At 41.1% G+C, this 12,792-nt stretch overlaps 1 protein-coding gene across 1 annotated transcript in view; it reads right to left on the reverse strand.

Moving 5' to 3' along the window:
- The window catches only part of LOC122747801 (WD repeat-containing protein 49-like), a 118,389-nt gene that overhangs the window by 88,992 nt on the left and 16,605 nt on the right, over nucleotides 1–12,792 (reverse strand). The window lies entirely within an intron of this gene.

Genomic DNA, 12,792 nt, shown 5'->3' on the forward strand with positions numbered 1-12,792 from the left:
TGCAAATTATGGGTACAGAAGGCATTAAGTAGCTAAGTGGCACAGTGGATAGAGTTATGGGTCTGGAATCAGGGAGATGAATTCATTTCTAGCCTCAGATACTTAGTAGCTGTTTGACTTTGGGCAAGTCATTTAACTTCTGCTTGCCTCAGTTTCCTCAACTGTAAAATGAGAATAATAACAGCACCTACTGTCCAAGGTTAATGTGAGGATCAAAAGACATAGTGCTTTGCAAACATTAAAACATATATACATATATCCACATTCAATGTCTCTCTGTCTCAGGCAACTTAACACAGTGCTTGGCACATAAAAGGTAGTTAATAAATGTTTTTCTCCTTTCCTTTCCCCCTGCTAACTCTAACACACATACTATGTAGCCAACCTTTGTACTGGGTCTTATGCCCATAGTACCCAAGGTAGAGATCATTGTTTAACTCCATCCTCCTTCAAAAGGGAGAGGAAATGGTCTTCATTGTGTAGCACTGTCATCTGCTACAGGACTAAGGCCAAGGTGGATGGGGGAAGAGGGTGGAATTGGGAAAATGTATGCTAGATGTGAGTAATTACTTAAAAAGGCAATCAGAGTCATTGTACCTGGACTAACGCTGTAAAAATCAACACAATAAAACCTCCCTGAAAAAGAAATTCAAGACTTTCATTCTCCTCAATAAAGAGGAGAGTTTTCCAGCATTAAGCAGGTGTTTGGGGGGTTTTAGAAAGAGAATGGGAGCAGACAATTCATTTGCATGATCTCTAGCAGTCCTATTCCAACAAAGCCAGACAGAGATACGTTTAAACAGTTCCCATGGAAACCAGAAAGCCTGGATCTACCCCAAGGTCTGAATGAAGGATGATGAAAAGTTTAACCCATCTCCATGGAAACCTAAGGCAGAATCAAAGTGTTTTCTGATTTCCTTGAACACACCGACTAGCAGGTACCTCTTGAAATGACCAGTGGGCTTATACAGAGACCATCACACCATAATCTAGTTGTTGGCAGGACAGAGATCTGGAACCACATCTCTGGGCTGTATGCAGTTCAGCTCCTGAAGCTGTATGTACATGAGATAGCCCAAACACACTGGTGACAGAACTGGAATGAAAGCTGGGTTTCCCCCAATTTAGACTTCATCTCCTCTGTTTCATGACTCCTTACTGGAGCTCCTCCCCTCCATCTTCCTTCTTACTCTTTCTTTAATCTCTTTGCCACTAATAAATGACCTCTCATGGAGACTATCAGACTCACTTATGGTCACATTGCTCAGTGAAAGAATCCTGAACTTGGAGTCTGAGGAACTGGGTTCAAATCCTGGCTCTGTCACTTTGGGCAAGTATCTTAACCTCTCTGGGTATCAGGCTCTTTTTAAGTGACAAATGAGGAGATTGGACTAGATGAACTCCATCTCTTAACATAGGATTCTGTGACAGTGATTCTAGAATTTGCCCTGGGTAATGATGACCTAAATCCCAAACCTCTGTGAGCCTCACAAATCATTTGACATCTCTGAACCTCAGATTCTCTATTTGCAAATGATTAAATTAATTACCTGAAGTAAGTATGATCCACTGGCTTCACAGCAGTGATTCTAAAACTAGGAGTTTGGAGTCTGGATGGGATCAGGGAAGAACACCAGGAAGTAGTGGAGACTAGAGGTCATATTTTTATTGAGTCATTTCAATTGTATCCAGTGCTCTGTGACTTCATTTGGGGTTTTCTTGGCAAAGATACTGGGGTATTTTGCTGTTTAATTCTTCAGCTTGTTTTACAGCTGAAGAAACTGAGGCAAACCGGGTTATGTCACACAGCTGCTAAGTGTCTGAAACTGGATTTGAACTCAGGTCCTCCTGACTCCAGGGCCAGCACTCTATTCACTGTGCCACCCAGCTGCCCAGAGGTCATAGGATCATAGATTTAGAATGTAAAGATTCCTTGGATGTCATCCAATCCCACCCCTTAATTTTATAGATGAAAAAAAATTTAGGAGAGAAAGGGCAAGTGGCTTTTCCAAAGTCACACAGTTGTTCAGTGGCAAAGTCAGGATTAGAACCCAGATCATTGAATCCAAACCTGGTAGGTTTTCTACTGCCCCATAATGAGTTGTTTGGAAGGCACTCTATGAATGGAGTAAACAAGTTTCTCCCACCTTTCATATTTTGTGATCCAGCTAAAATGGATTTCTCTCACAGCACTCCATTTCCCATCCTTTGGCCTTTTCACTAGTCATCCATCCTCTTGGCCTGGAATGCATTCCTCATCTCTGCCTGACAAAATTCCTCTCTTTCTTCAAGTCTTCATTCAAGTACCACCTTCTATAATAAACATTGCCAGATCCCTCTCAAACTACCTTTTTACTATTTTTTTTTTTTGGCAGGGAAATGAGGGTTAAGTGACTTGCCGAGGGTCACACAGCTAGTAAGTATCAAGTGTCTGAGGCTGGATTTGAGCGTAGGTCCTCCTGAATCCAACGCCAGTGCTCTATCCACTGCGCCACCTAGCTGCCCCCTCAAACTAACTTTTTGAAAAAACTACCTTATATTAGCTTAAATTTATTTTATATACACTTACATATGTATTTGTTTCCTCTGTTGGAATATAAACTCCTTAAGAGTAGGGATAATATCATTCTTTATATGTCTTGCATCTAGCACAGGGCCTGCTACATATCAGATACTTAATGAAGGTTTGTTGATTGTCTGACTCATTGCCTGCTGAATCTCCTCCTTTCCTCTCTTTCCACTTATCTTCCCAAACCATTAAGTTGGCTTTGATGCCAACTTTGATGCCAGGAGCCATGACACTCCAAGTATCTATCTAGGGGAGATAATGTCCACAAGAGCTAGAGGAGTTTTCCCTATTTGCGCTTGTTAAACAATGACATAGGTCATTAGGAACTTAGTGGACCCCTCAGGGTTAAGGGAACATTAGAAGGATTAAATTTGAGAATCAGGACTTTAGAGAACTTCCTCATGTCCTCTTCAGCCCAATAACCACATATCTTATATGAGAGTGAACAATTACTATCATTTCTATAGAACTAACCCCCAAGAGAGATGATGATTTGGTAAGATCAGTGGTCATAGATCAGAGTCATAGATTTCACTGCCAGCAGCTTCCTCAAAGATCCCTGCTCCCTATAATATCCATGGGGAGAACTTGATGTAATCCAAGTGGTAACGCATTTTGTCATATTTTAAATGGCATGGACAGGATGATTAATACTGAATTTAAGCTTCTTGGGATTAATATACACTGTAGTTCTAAAGAAATACAATTTCCTAGTTCTAAGAAAGGCTTATGAAAATTCTCAAGAAGCTTCTTAATCACCTCACATCTCCTTCTAAACATTTTGGTGATTTAAATATGAGTGAATCAGAAATGTACAAAATGAAAAAAGAAACTTCCCTGGAAAGATAACATGAGCTAAGGGATTTAGAATCATAGAACTAAAGGACTGGAAAAGGATAAAACCAATCAAATTGAAAAGTATTTATTGAGAGCCTACTATGTTCTGGACACTGTGCTAAGCATTGAACCCCAAAGTATATCCTCAGTGGGGTAAAATGAAGTAGACTTGACCACTTTGAATTCCAAGATAGGTCCCTCAGAGGCTAACTGTCCCTTCATGATGTTCAATGATATCTGGAGACTGATTTGGGGAAAAGGATGGAATGGAGTGACAGAAGTTTAGTAATCCCATCCTTGCAATTGGATTAAGAATACCTATACATTGCTCTTTTTGTGGTGGCTAAGAACTGGAAATCAAAGAAATATCCATCAATTGGGGAATGGCTAAACATTCTGTGGTATATGATTATGATGGAATATTATCGCGCCATAAGAAATGACAAGCAGGATGATTTCAGAAAAACCTGGAGAGGCTTACATGAATTGATGTATAGTGAAAGGAACAGAACCAGAAGACCATTGTACAAAGTAAAAACCATATTGTTTGATGAAGAATTGTGAATGATTTAGCTATTCTCAGCAATACAATGATTGAAGACAATCCCAAAGGACTAATGATGAAGCATACTATCCATGTCTGGAGAAAGAATTGATATTGATTGAATACGGACTGAAGCATGCTATTTTTTTCACTTTCTCTCTTTTTTATTTGAGTCTTCTTATACAAAATGACTAATATAGAAGCGTTGTACATGATTACACATGCATAACCTATACCTGATTGCTTACTATCTCAGGGAGGGGAGAGGAGAGGAAGGGAGGGATTGAATTTGGAACTCAAAACTTTAAATAAAAATGTTTAAAAAGATAAAAAGGGGTACAGCTAGGTGGCACAGTCGATAAAGCACCGGCCCTGGATTCAGGAGGACCTGAGTTCAAATCTGGCCTCAGACACTTGACACTTATTAGCTGTGTGACCCTAGGCAAGTCACTTTACCCTCATTGCCCTGCAAAAATAAAAAAAAGAAAAAAGAATACCAATGCATTGTTTATTATAATGGCTATATTTTTCCTTTTGTTTTGGAAGTGGGGTAGAGGCATGGAGTGATAGTTAAAGAGGGATAGAAATAAGGCACCAAAAGGAAAAAAGAAAGAAGAGAGAATCATCAAGGCCCCTTTTTAAAAATGCAGCAAAGAGAACAGAAGAAAGCCCAGAAAGAGGCACAAACAAGGATGGTTTTGAAATGTACTGATTGAACTTAAATACTAAAATAGAAAAGCAAGCTGTACAAAATAAGAGGCCTTCAGTTTGTATAATTCTCTTTTTCTGTTCTACTAGGTATATGGAAATATCCATTTTATTTAGTGTTTGTTAAATTTGGAATAAAAAAGGAAAATAACTAAAAAAGAAAAATCTATGCCCAGTTTTCCTGGAGAGGTCATCAGAAAGCATATAAAGTGTTTTGTTGTTATAAGGTGTTTTGTTGTTAACATGCTAATTCCATAAGAGAATTGGCATTTACTCAACTAGTTTGCTGAAGCCAAGACCTCAGCTCTGAGAAACCACCAGCTAATGTTCATGGGATGATAAAAAGTGAAATTAAAGGGGCCCAGTACCAGGGACCTGGGCAGGGGATGGGGGGAGTTGTCCCTCAGACCCTTTTAGGAGGCAGTTAGGTGGCTCAGTGGATAGAACACTAGGCCTGAAGTCAGGAAGACCTGAGTTCAAATCTGGCCTCAAACACTTAGTAGCCATATGATCCTGAGCAAGCCAACCTCTGTTTATCTCAATCCCCTAAAGAAAGAAATGACAAACTTTTCCAGTATCTTTCTCAAGAAAACCCCATGGACAGTATTGGCATGCTATGGCTCATGGGATCATGAAGAATCAGATACAACTGAACAACAATAGACCCTTTTAGAGGGTCTGTGAGATCAAGAGTATTTTCATAATAATACTAAGATGTTTTAATTTCTCACACAGTAAATATCCATAGGTACAACCCACATAAACAAAAGCTCTTGGGAGAGCCTCAATCATTTTTAAGAATGTAAAGGGGTCCTAAGAACAAAAAGTTTGAGAACCGTTGTCCTAAGATGAACTTCTACCCTGGGATCTCACTGTCCTCATTGGTGACTGCCTGAAATACTATTTAACAAATGTCCTCTCTCTCCTTTACTACCCCCTCTCCCCCACCTTAGTTCTAGAGCCATAATTAAAAAAGAAACAAAGAAACAAAAAACCCTTCCATTTTTCCTCAATGGAGAGTGTCAATCTGTTTCCCTATGGGTCCACCCACCAGTTAGACCAAGTGTGTTATTTCCTCCATTGGAATGTTAGTGAGAACATTCCAATGGAAGAAATAACAGAGTGGGGAATGGAAGCCAGGGAGGAACACTTGGTCTAAGTTGGTGAATTGGGCCATAAGCAAGTAGATCTCTAAACTGCTAAATCATAGGATCTTCAATCTCTTCCCAACTACTGGTTTTTTCCTTGATGCCTACAAACATGTCATGAGTAAGAGGTAACCCACTGGGGACCCAACTGGTAAGCTCCAGTTGGGCAATGCACGTCTGTCTCCCTCTCTCTCTCCCTCCCCTCCCCTTTCCCTCCCCCTCTCTTCCCCTTCTCTTTCCCCCTCCCTATCTTCTCTTTCCCCCTCTCCCTCTCCTCCTCTTTCTTCTATCCATATAGGGAATCATACCCTTACCTGCGGGTACTTTGTCCAAATGAACATAAATTTTAATTGCTTAAACCTCACAAGATTAACCCCAAATCACTTTTTTTTGGCAGGGCAATGAGGGTTAAGTGACTTGCCCAGGGTCACACAGCTAATAAGTGTCAACTGTCTGAGGCTGGATTTGAACTCAGGTCCTCCTGAATCCAGGGCCAGTGCTTTATCCACTGTGCCATGTAGCTGCCCCGCCAAATCACTTTGTCTCATAGATTGGCCAACAGTAGGTCCCAGACCAAGCCTCATTGGCTACTATTTGACCTCTTGATGGCTCTGAGTGAGGGTAAATAGTAATTGCTTCTGTTTTAGCCAGAAACTCTGATGGCCTTCCTCTCCCTCCCTCCCTCCCTCCCTCCCTCCCTCTCTCGCTCCCTCTCTCTCTCTCTCTCTCTCTCTCTCTCTCTCTCTCTCTCTCTCTCTCTCTTTCTGTCTCTCTCTGTGTCTCTGTCTCTTTCTCTGTCTCTGTTTCTCTTTCTCTTTTCTCTCTTTTTCTGTGTCTTTTTCTCTGTCTCCGTGTCTTTCTGTGTGTGTGTCTCTGTATCTCTGTCTCTCTGTGTGTTTCTCTGCCTCTCTGTCTCTGTCTGTCTCTGTCTCTGTCTGTCTGTCTGTCTCTCTTTCTGTCTCTCTCTCTCATTAACTACAAATCTTTTATCTGGCATGTGAAACTCTTCACACTCTGGCTCTCTGGATTTCAGCAGCAAGTCAGATAGAAAAGTCCCATGGTCCTTAGAGTCGTAAAGCAGTAGTAAAGCAGATGATGATGATGCTTCTTCTTCAATGATATGTCTATTGACAAAATTATATCAGCTCCTGAGTTGAACCATTTGGCAGGGCCAAGAACTTAGGGGGCATAACACACTTTGGTCCAAATTCACAGCTCCAGTTCTGATAGGGAGAGAACCTGATCAGCCTCTCCTTCAAAGGGAAGTGAGTGGGGGGTGGGGAATGGGAGGATAGGAAGAGTAAAGGGTGGGAAGTGAAGACTTGGGAGGGAAGAGGAGGAAGGAAGAAACAGGGAAGCAGTGGGGAGTAAGGAATGGGCAGGGTGGAACTGAAAGAGGAAAGAGGGGATTGGGAAAGAGCAGTGGGTTTTCCTTTAGCCGTCCCATGATTTCACTTGGCTTAACATCAGGTATAACATCCAGGCTCTCATTGTAGTCAGTGCTAAGAGCCACCACATCCAGTGTTTCTTTCTGATGTATTCAATTTAAATTCTAAAACAAACACATGCCTACAGCCCTATGAGAATGAATACCATCTTGTCTAGGTGTTTTCCCTTGATAGTATTACAGAGATAGCCAGAGCCATCAGAACCATAATCTCAGTAAAGAAGGGAGGGAAGAAATATTTATCAAATGCCTACTATGTGCCAGGCACTGTGCTAAGTGCTTTACAAATATTTCATTTGATCTTTATAACAATCCTGAGGGGAAGGTAATAGTGTTATCTCCATTTTACATTTGAGGAAACTGAGACAGATAAAGGCTAAGTGATTTGCCCAGTGTCACACAGCTAGTAAGTATCAGAGGCCACATTTAAACTCAGGTCTTCCTGACCCAGTGCTGTATCTATTATGCTATATAGTTGACTCTAGTCATGAGTCTAATTAATCTGTTGTTGTTCAGTCATTTCAGTTGTGTCTGACTCTACGTGATCCCCATTTGCGGTTTTCTTGGCAAAGATACTACAGTGGTTTGCCATTTCCTTCTCCAGCTTATTTTATAGATGAGGAAACTGAGGCAAACAAGATTAAGTGACTTGCCCAGGCTTACATAGCAAGTAAATGTCTGAGGTTAGATTTGAACTCAGGTCTTCCTGACTTCTAGGCCACCTACCTGTCCCCTAATTTAGCCAGACTGAGACTAATCCTCACCAGTAGTTATCACTATTAGGATGGTTACTGAGTTACTTCTGGACCCCCACAGATTAATACAGGCAAACAGACCTATCCACACTCCCCACAAGGATCCCCTGGTTCCAGAAACACAAAGACAATTTCTATTTTCCTTTCTCCAGTTCCAAAGGATCTGATCCACGTGGAAATCTGACCCATACTCCACATGGATAGAGTAACAGCTCTCAGACTACAAAAACAGCATCTCTCATGATATGTCGCTATGCATGAGTGTTCTTTTCTGCAGTAACCCCTTTCAGTAAGCTCATCAGCAAGTGGCCGGATCACTTGTGTCAAAGGAGTTTTGAGTACTGGTAAATCTAGCCCTGAAGAGTAGAGATGGAAGCTAATAATAACAATTATCATTGCTGAAATTTATATAGCACTATGGGCATTTTCCATATCATTTGATCCATAGAACAGCCTTAGGATGTAGCTTCTACAAGTATTTTAAGCATGAGAAAATTGAGTCTCAGAAAGGTTAAGTGATTTACCTGTAGTAATATAGTTGGAAAATCCAGGAGGCAGTATTTAAAACCAAGTCCTTCCAGACTCCAAGTCATGTCTATCCTGACTCTATTATACTGCACTAAAGATTGGTAATGCAAGTATGAATTATCCCCAAGCACAGATGAAGAAACTGGGCCACACAGAGATGACAGGGTTTCCCAGGTCTCATTATTATTTTTCTTTACAAATAATAGTAAATGCTCAACAAAGATACACTGGACCCCAACTGGATATAAAGGTTCCTAATCCACAGTGATTTGGGTGTCGAAGGGCAGCAGTTATTATTGGCACATGAAACCCTACACTAGACTGAATAAATGAAGATGTCACATGTCACTTGTGAAAGGCTGCCAACTGCTGCCCCAGGGTAAGGCTCTGAGAGTCCCTGGCAGTTCTGTAATTTGGCTTGATCTTGTGAGACAGACCAATGTAACTAAAAGCTTTGGTCACCACATTTTCTGGACCAGAATATTCTTTTGCAAAGTCTCACTAAAAGTATAATTCCTTTTCCTTGAAATTTGCATGACATTGGAAAATTTAGAGTTCAAAAATATACTATTTGTAAATTGTTTTTAAAAAGCATTTGATGGGGGGGGGGTGGGACAGCTAGGTGGCAGTGGATAAAGCACGGGCCCTAGATTCAGGAGGACCTGAGTTCAAATCCAACCTCAGACATTTGACACTTACTAGCTGTGTGATCCTGGGCAAGTTACTTAGCCCTCACAGCCCTCAAAACAAAACAAAACAAAACAAAACAAAAAACCCCATTTGACTCAGTAGAACAAAATGAAGCCTTCAGGGTCTCTTCCAATATATTATTGTCCATAGGTAGGTTAAAATCATACCAAATTATCTGATAGCTGCAAGAAGAAAGTAAATTTTGTTTAATGATTTTTTTGCTCAACAAAATCAAGCAAGGCATAAAATAGGAAGAACTGCACTTGCTCAAGGTATTTGATACTGTCATGGAGAGCATTCGGCATGGAATTCAGTGAAGGTGTAGCCTTCCACATACTCATTTCTTTAGATGATATTATACTGATTGTATTACATTAAGGAACTTCCTAAATGAGATCCACAATCACTCAACAGTTTCACATAACAATCTATACAAGAAAAATCAGGTGGATAAAAAGTTCACTGTATTGAGACTATCACATGCAATAGAATAAGCCACGCAATTGAGTGAGTCCATTAGCATCTTGGACAATTGCTACAAAAAGACAATAACTGAGACCAGAATTGGTTAGAAAAAAGATAGGGCTAGAATGCATGTGAGAATTTTTGTAGTTGTTTTGCTGACCTCAAGGTTTGGGTTTTTTTCCTGCCACAAAGATCCATATTTTAGTCATCAACACTTTTCTCAGCTCTAGGTGTTCTCTCTGGCTTCCCCCCCATGCCTGGAATCCTCTCCCTCATCCATTCTGACCACTGACTTCCATGGCTTCCTTTATGTCCTAACTAAATCCCCACCTTCTACAGGAAGCCTCCCCCAACTCCTTTTGTTTGTTTGTTTGTTTGTTTTTTAAGTGAGGCAATTGGGGTTAAGGGACTTGCCCAGGGTCACACAGCTAGTAAATGTTAAGTGTCTGAGGCCAGATTTGAACTCAGGTACTTCTGACTCCAGGGCTGGTGCTCTATCCACTGTGCAACCTAGCTGCCCCCCCCAACTCCTTTTAATTCCAGTGCCTTCCTTCTGTTAATTATTTCCTATTTATCCTATAGATAGCTTGATCTGCATATATTTGTTTACATGTTGTCTCCCAGATTAGATTTTAAGCTCCTTGAAGGCAGGGACTGTCATTTGCCTCTTTTTCTATCCCAAGGGCTTAGCACAGTACACGGCACATAATAGTCACTTAATAAATGTTTATTGATTGATTGGTTGAAGTACATTGAAGTATAATTATTCTTCTGTTGGTATGTGGTTGTGAATCATAGAATACCACAATATCTGAAGAGTCAAAAATTTCAGGTGACCCAAATAGCAATGGTGAGCTGTTACGTGAAAGGACTAGACTTACTTGCTCTACTTAACTCTAGGTGGCAGAACCAATAAAAATAGGTAAAGTTTACTGAGAAGTAGATTTTTAAAATTAAATTGAAATTTTTTAATGAACATAATTTTTTTCTCCTTCCCCCCATCACTAGTAAAAAATAAAAAGAAAACCCTTGTAATAAATATGCACAATTAACCAAAACAAATTCCTACATTGGCGATCTCCAAAAAAAATCTATGTCTCATTCTACTCCCTGAGTCCATCATCTCTTTCTCAGGAGATAAGTAGCATCACTGACCTTCAGACAAGCAAATTTAGGCTCAATGTGATTTAAGAAAACAAAACAAAGCACAACTTCATAAAGGATGATGTGAGTTGCAGGCAGAGCTGTCCTTGGCAGGGGTGGGTCACACTAGTTCTTTGTACTAGTTCTTTGTTGTGGTTTTGGTTGTCCTTCATTCTCCAAGAGGATCACAAAATCAGGGTGATGTCATACTTAAAGTGAATTGGATTTAAGTGAGAGAGGACTGTGAAAGGTCACCAGCCTCCTTCTCTCCCCTAGAGCCATCTGGGCCTACTGGACTGGATATATATCAGGATAACTGGAGATGGCCCTGGATATTTAAGGCAATTGGAGTTAAGTGACTTGCCCAGGGTCACACAACTAGTAAGTGTCTGAGGTGAGATTTGAACTCAAGTCCTCCCAATTTCAGTGCTCTATCTACTGTGCAACCTAGCTGCCCACACTAGTCCCTAAGGTTCTGAGAAAACAGGTTGTTGTTGGGGTGAATTACTGTGGGAGAAACAGAATGGGGGAGAAGGAAATAGCGATAGGTCATCCTTAAAAAAACAGGTAAAAGGGGCAGCTAGGTGGCATAGTGGATAGAACACCAGCCCTGGATTCAGGAGGACCCGAGTTCAAATCCAGCCTCAGATACTTGACACTAGCTGTGTGACCCTGGGCAAGTCACTTAACCCCAATTGCCCCTCAGAAAACAAAAACAAAAACAAAAAACAACAACAACAAAAACCCAACCAGATTCAAGACATTGAATAGATATCTATGCAATCAACCCATAACCTACCCTCCTTCCTAGGGACTGAAGTACTGAAGTTGATCATCTGACTTCATATACCTCCACCTGCTGTTCTTGACTCCCTCAAGCTGCATGTTACCCTTCTGTGTCCTATGCTTTCTTTCAGGGTTGTTCTTGATGTTCATTTTAACCAGATGACACGAGTTTAACAATATTGTGTAGGAAGCAAGGAGACGGGGGGTGGGGCAGAGGAGGGTGTTGTGATTTACTCTGGGCTCTGTATCTCCCTGGTGATGGCCTTGGGTGCTCAAGGAGGACTCGGCAGGGAAGGTTGAGCAGCAGCTGCCTTTCCATCCCAAAGCTGCCCATTTCTTAGAAAACTACAAAGTATCTCTAGGCAGCATGTCATGACGTCAGTGATCTATTAGGGTCAGATGCACAGAGGCAAATCTGAGAACTCCTCCACCAGTTTGGGCAGACATTCATTTAAGACAAAATACCACAGTGGCTCGTCCTCTAGTTTATTAACAAATAGCAAGTTTTTCAACTGAGGGGAGAAGTTCCTGCGTATCTGAGGGAACAAGCAATGCTAGAGGCCCTCTGAATATTTACACCAGGGTTCCATCGTCTGGAACAATAAATAGCTCATTGAAATCTCTCCCCACACTTTGGAATTAAGGGGAAACTGTGACCTTGGGTATCAATATTGTTGAAATTACTTTAAAAAAAATGTTGCGTTTCCCAAGTTCATGCCAGGATATGGTCAGAATTCAGTTCAGAATTAATTAAGTGCCTACTGTGTTGCTAGACTCTGTGTTAGGTAGGCACTGGGAATCCAAAGACAAAAATTAAACAGTTCCTGAGGAGACTGAAAGGAAGGGAGGGAGGGAGGGAAGGATGAAAGAAAAGAAAAAAAGGAGGGAAAGAAAAAGAGAAGGAGGGAAGTAAGGAGGGAGGGAGAGAGGGAGGGATAAAAGAAAAGCAGAAAGGGGAGAAAGAAAGAGAAGTAGAGAGGGAAGGAAGGAAGGGGTGACAGAGGGAGGGAGGGAGGAAGGAAGGAAGGAATGAATGAAAGAAGGAAGGAAGGAACTAAAGAAGGGAGGGAGGAAGGAATGAAAGAAAAGAAGAAAGGAGGAAAAGAAAGAAGGAGGAAGGAGAGAGGGAAGGAGGGAGGAGAGAAAGAAGGAAGGAAGAAAATAAGCATTTT

This window comes from Dromiciops gliroides, chromosome 3 (assembly GCF_019393635.1).
Source record: "Dromiciops gliroides isolate mDroGli1 chromosome 3, mDroGli1.pri, whole genome shotgun sequence".
Lineage (NCBI taxonomy): Eukaryota > Metazoa > Chordata > Mammalia > Microbiotheria > Microbiotheriidae > Dromiciops > Dromiciops gliroides.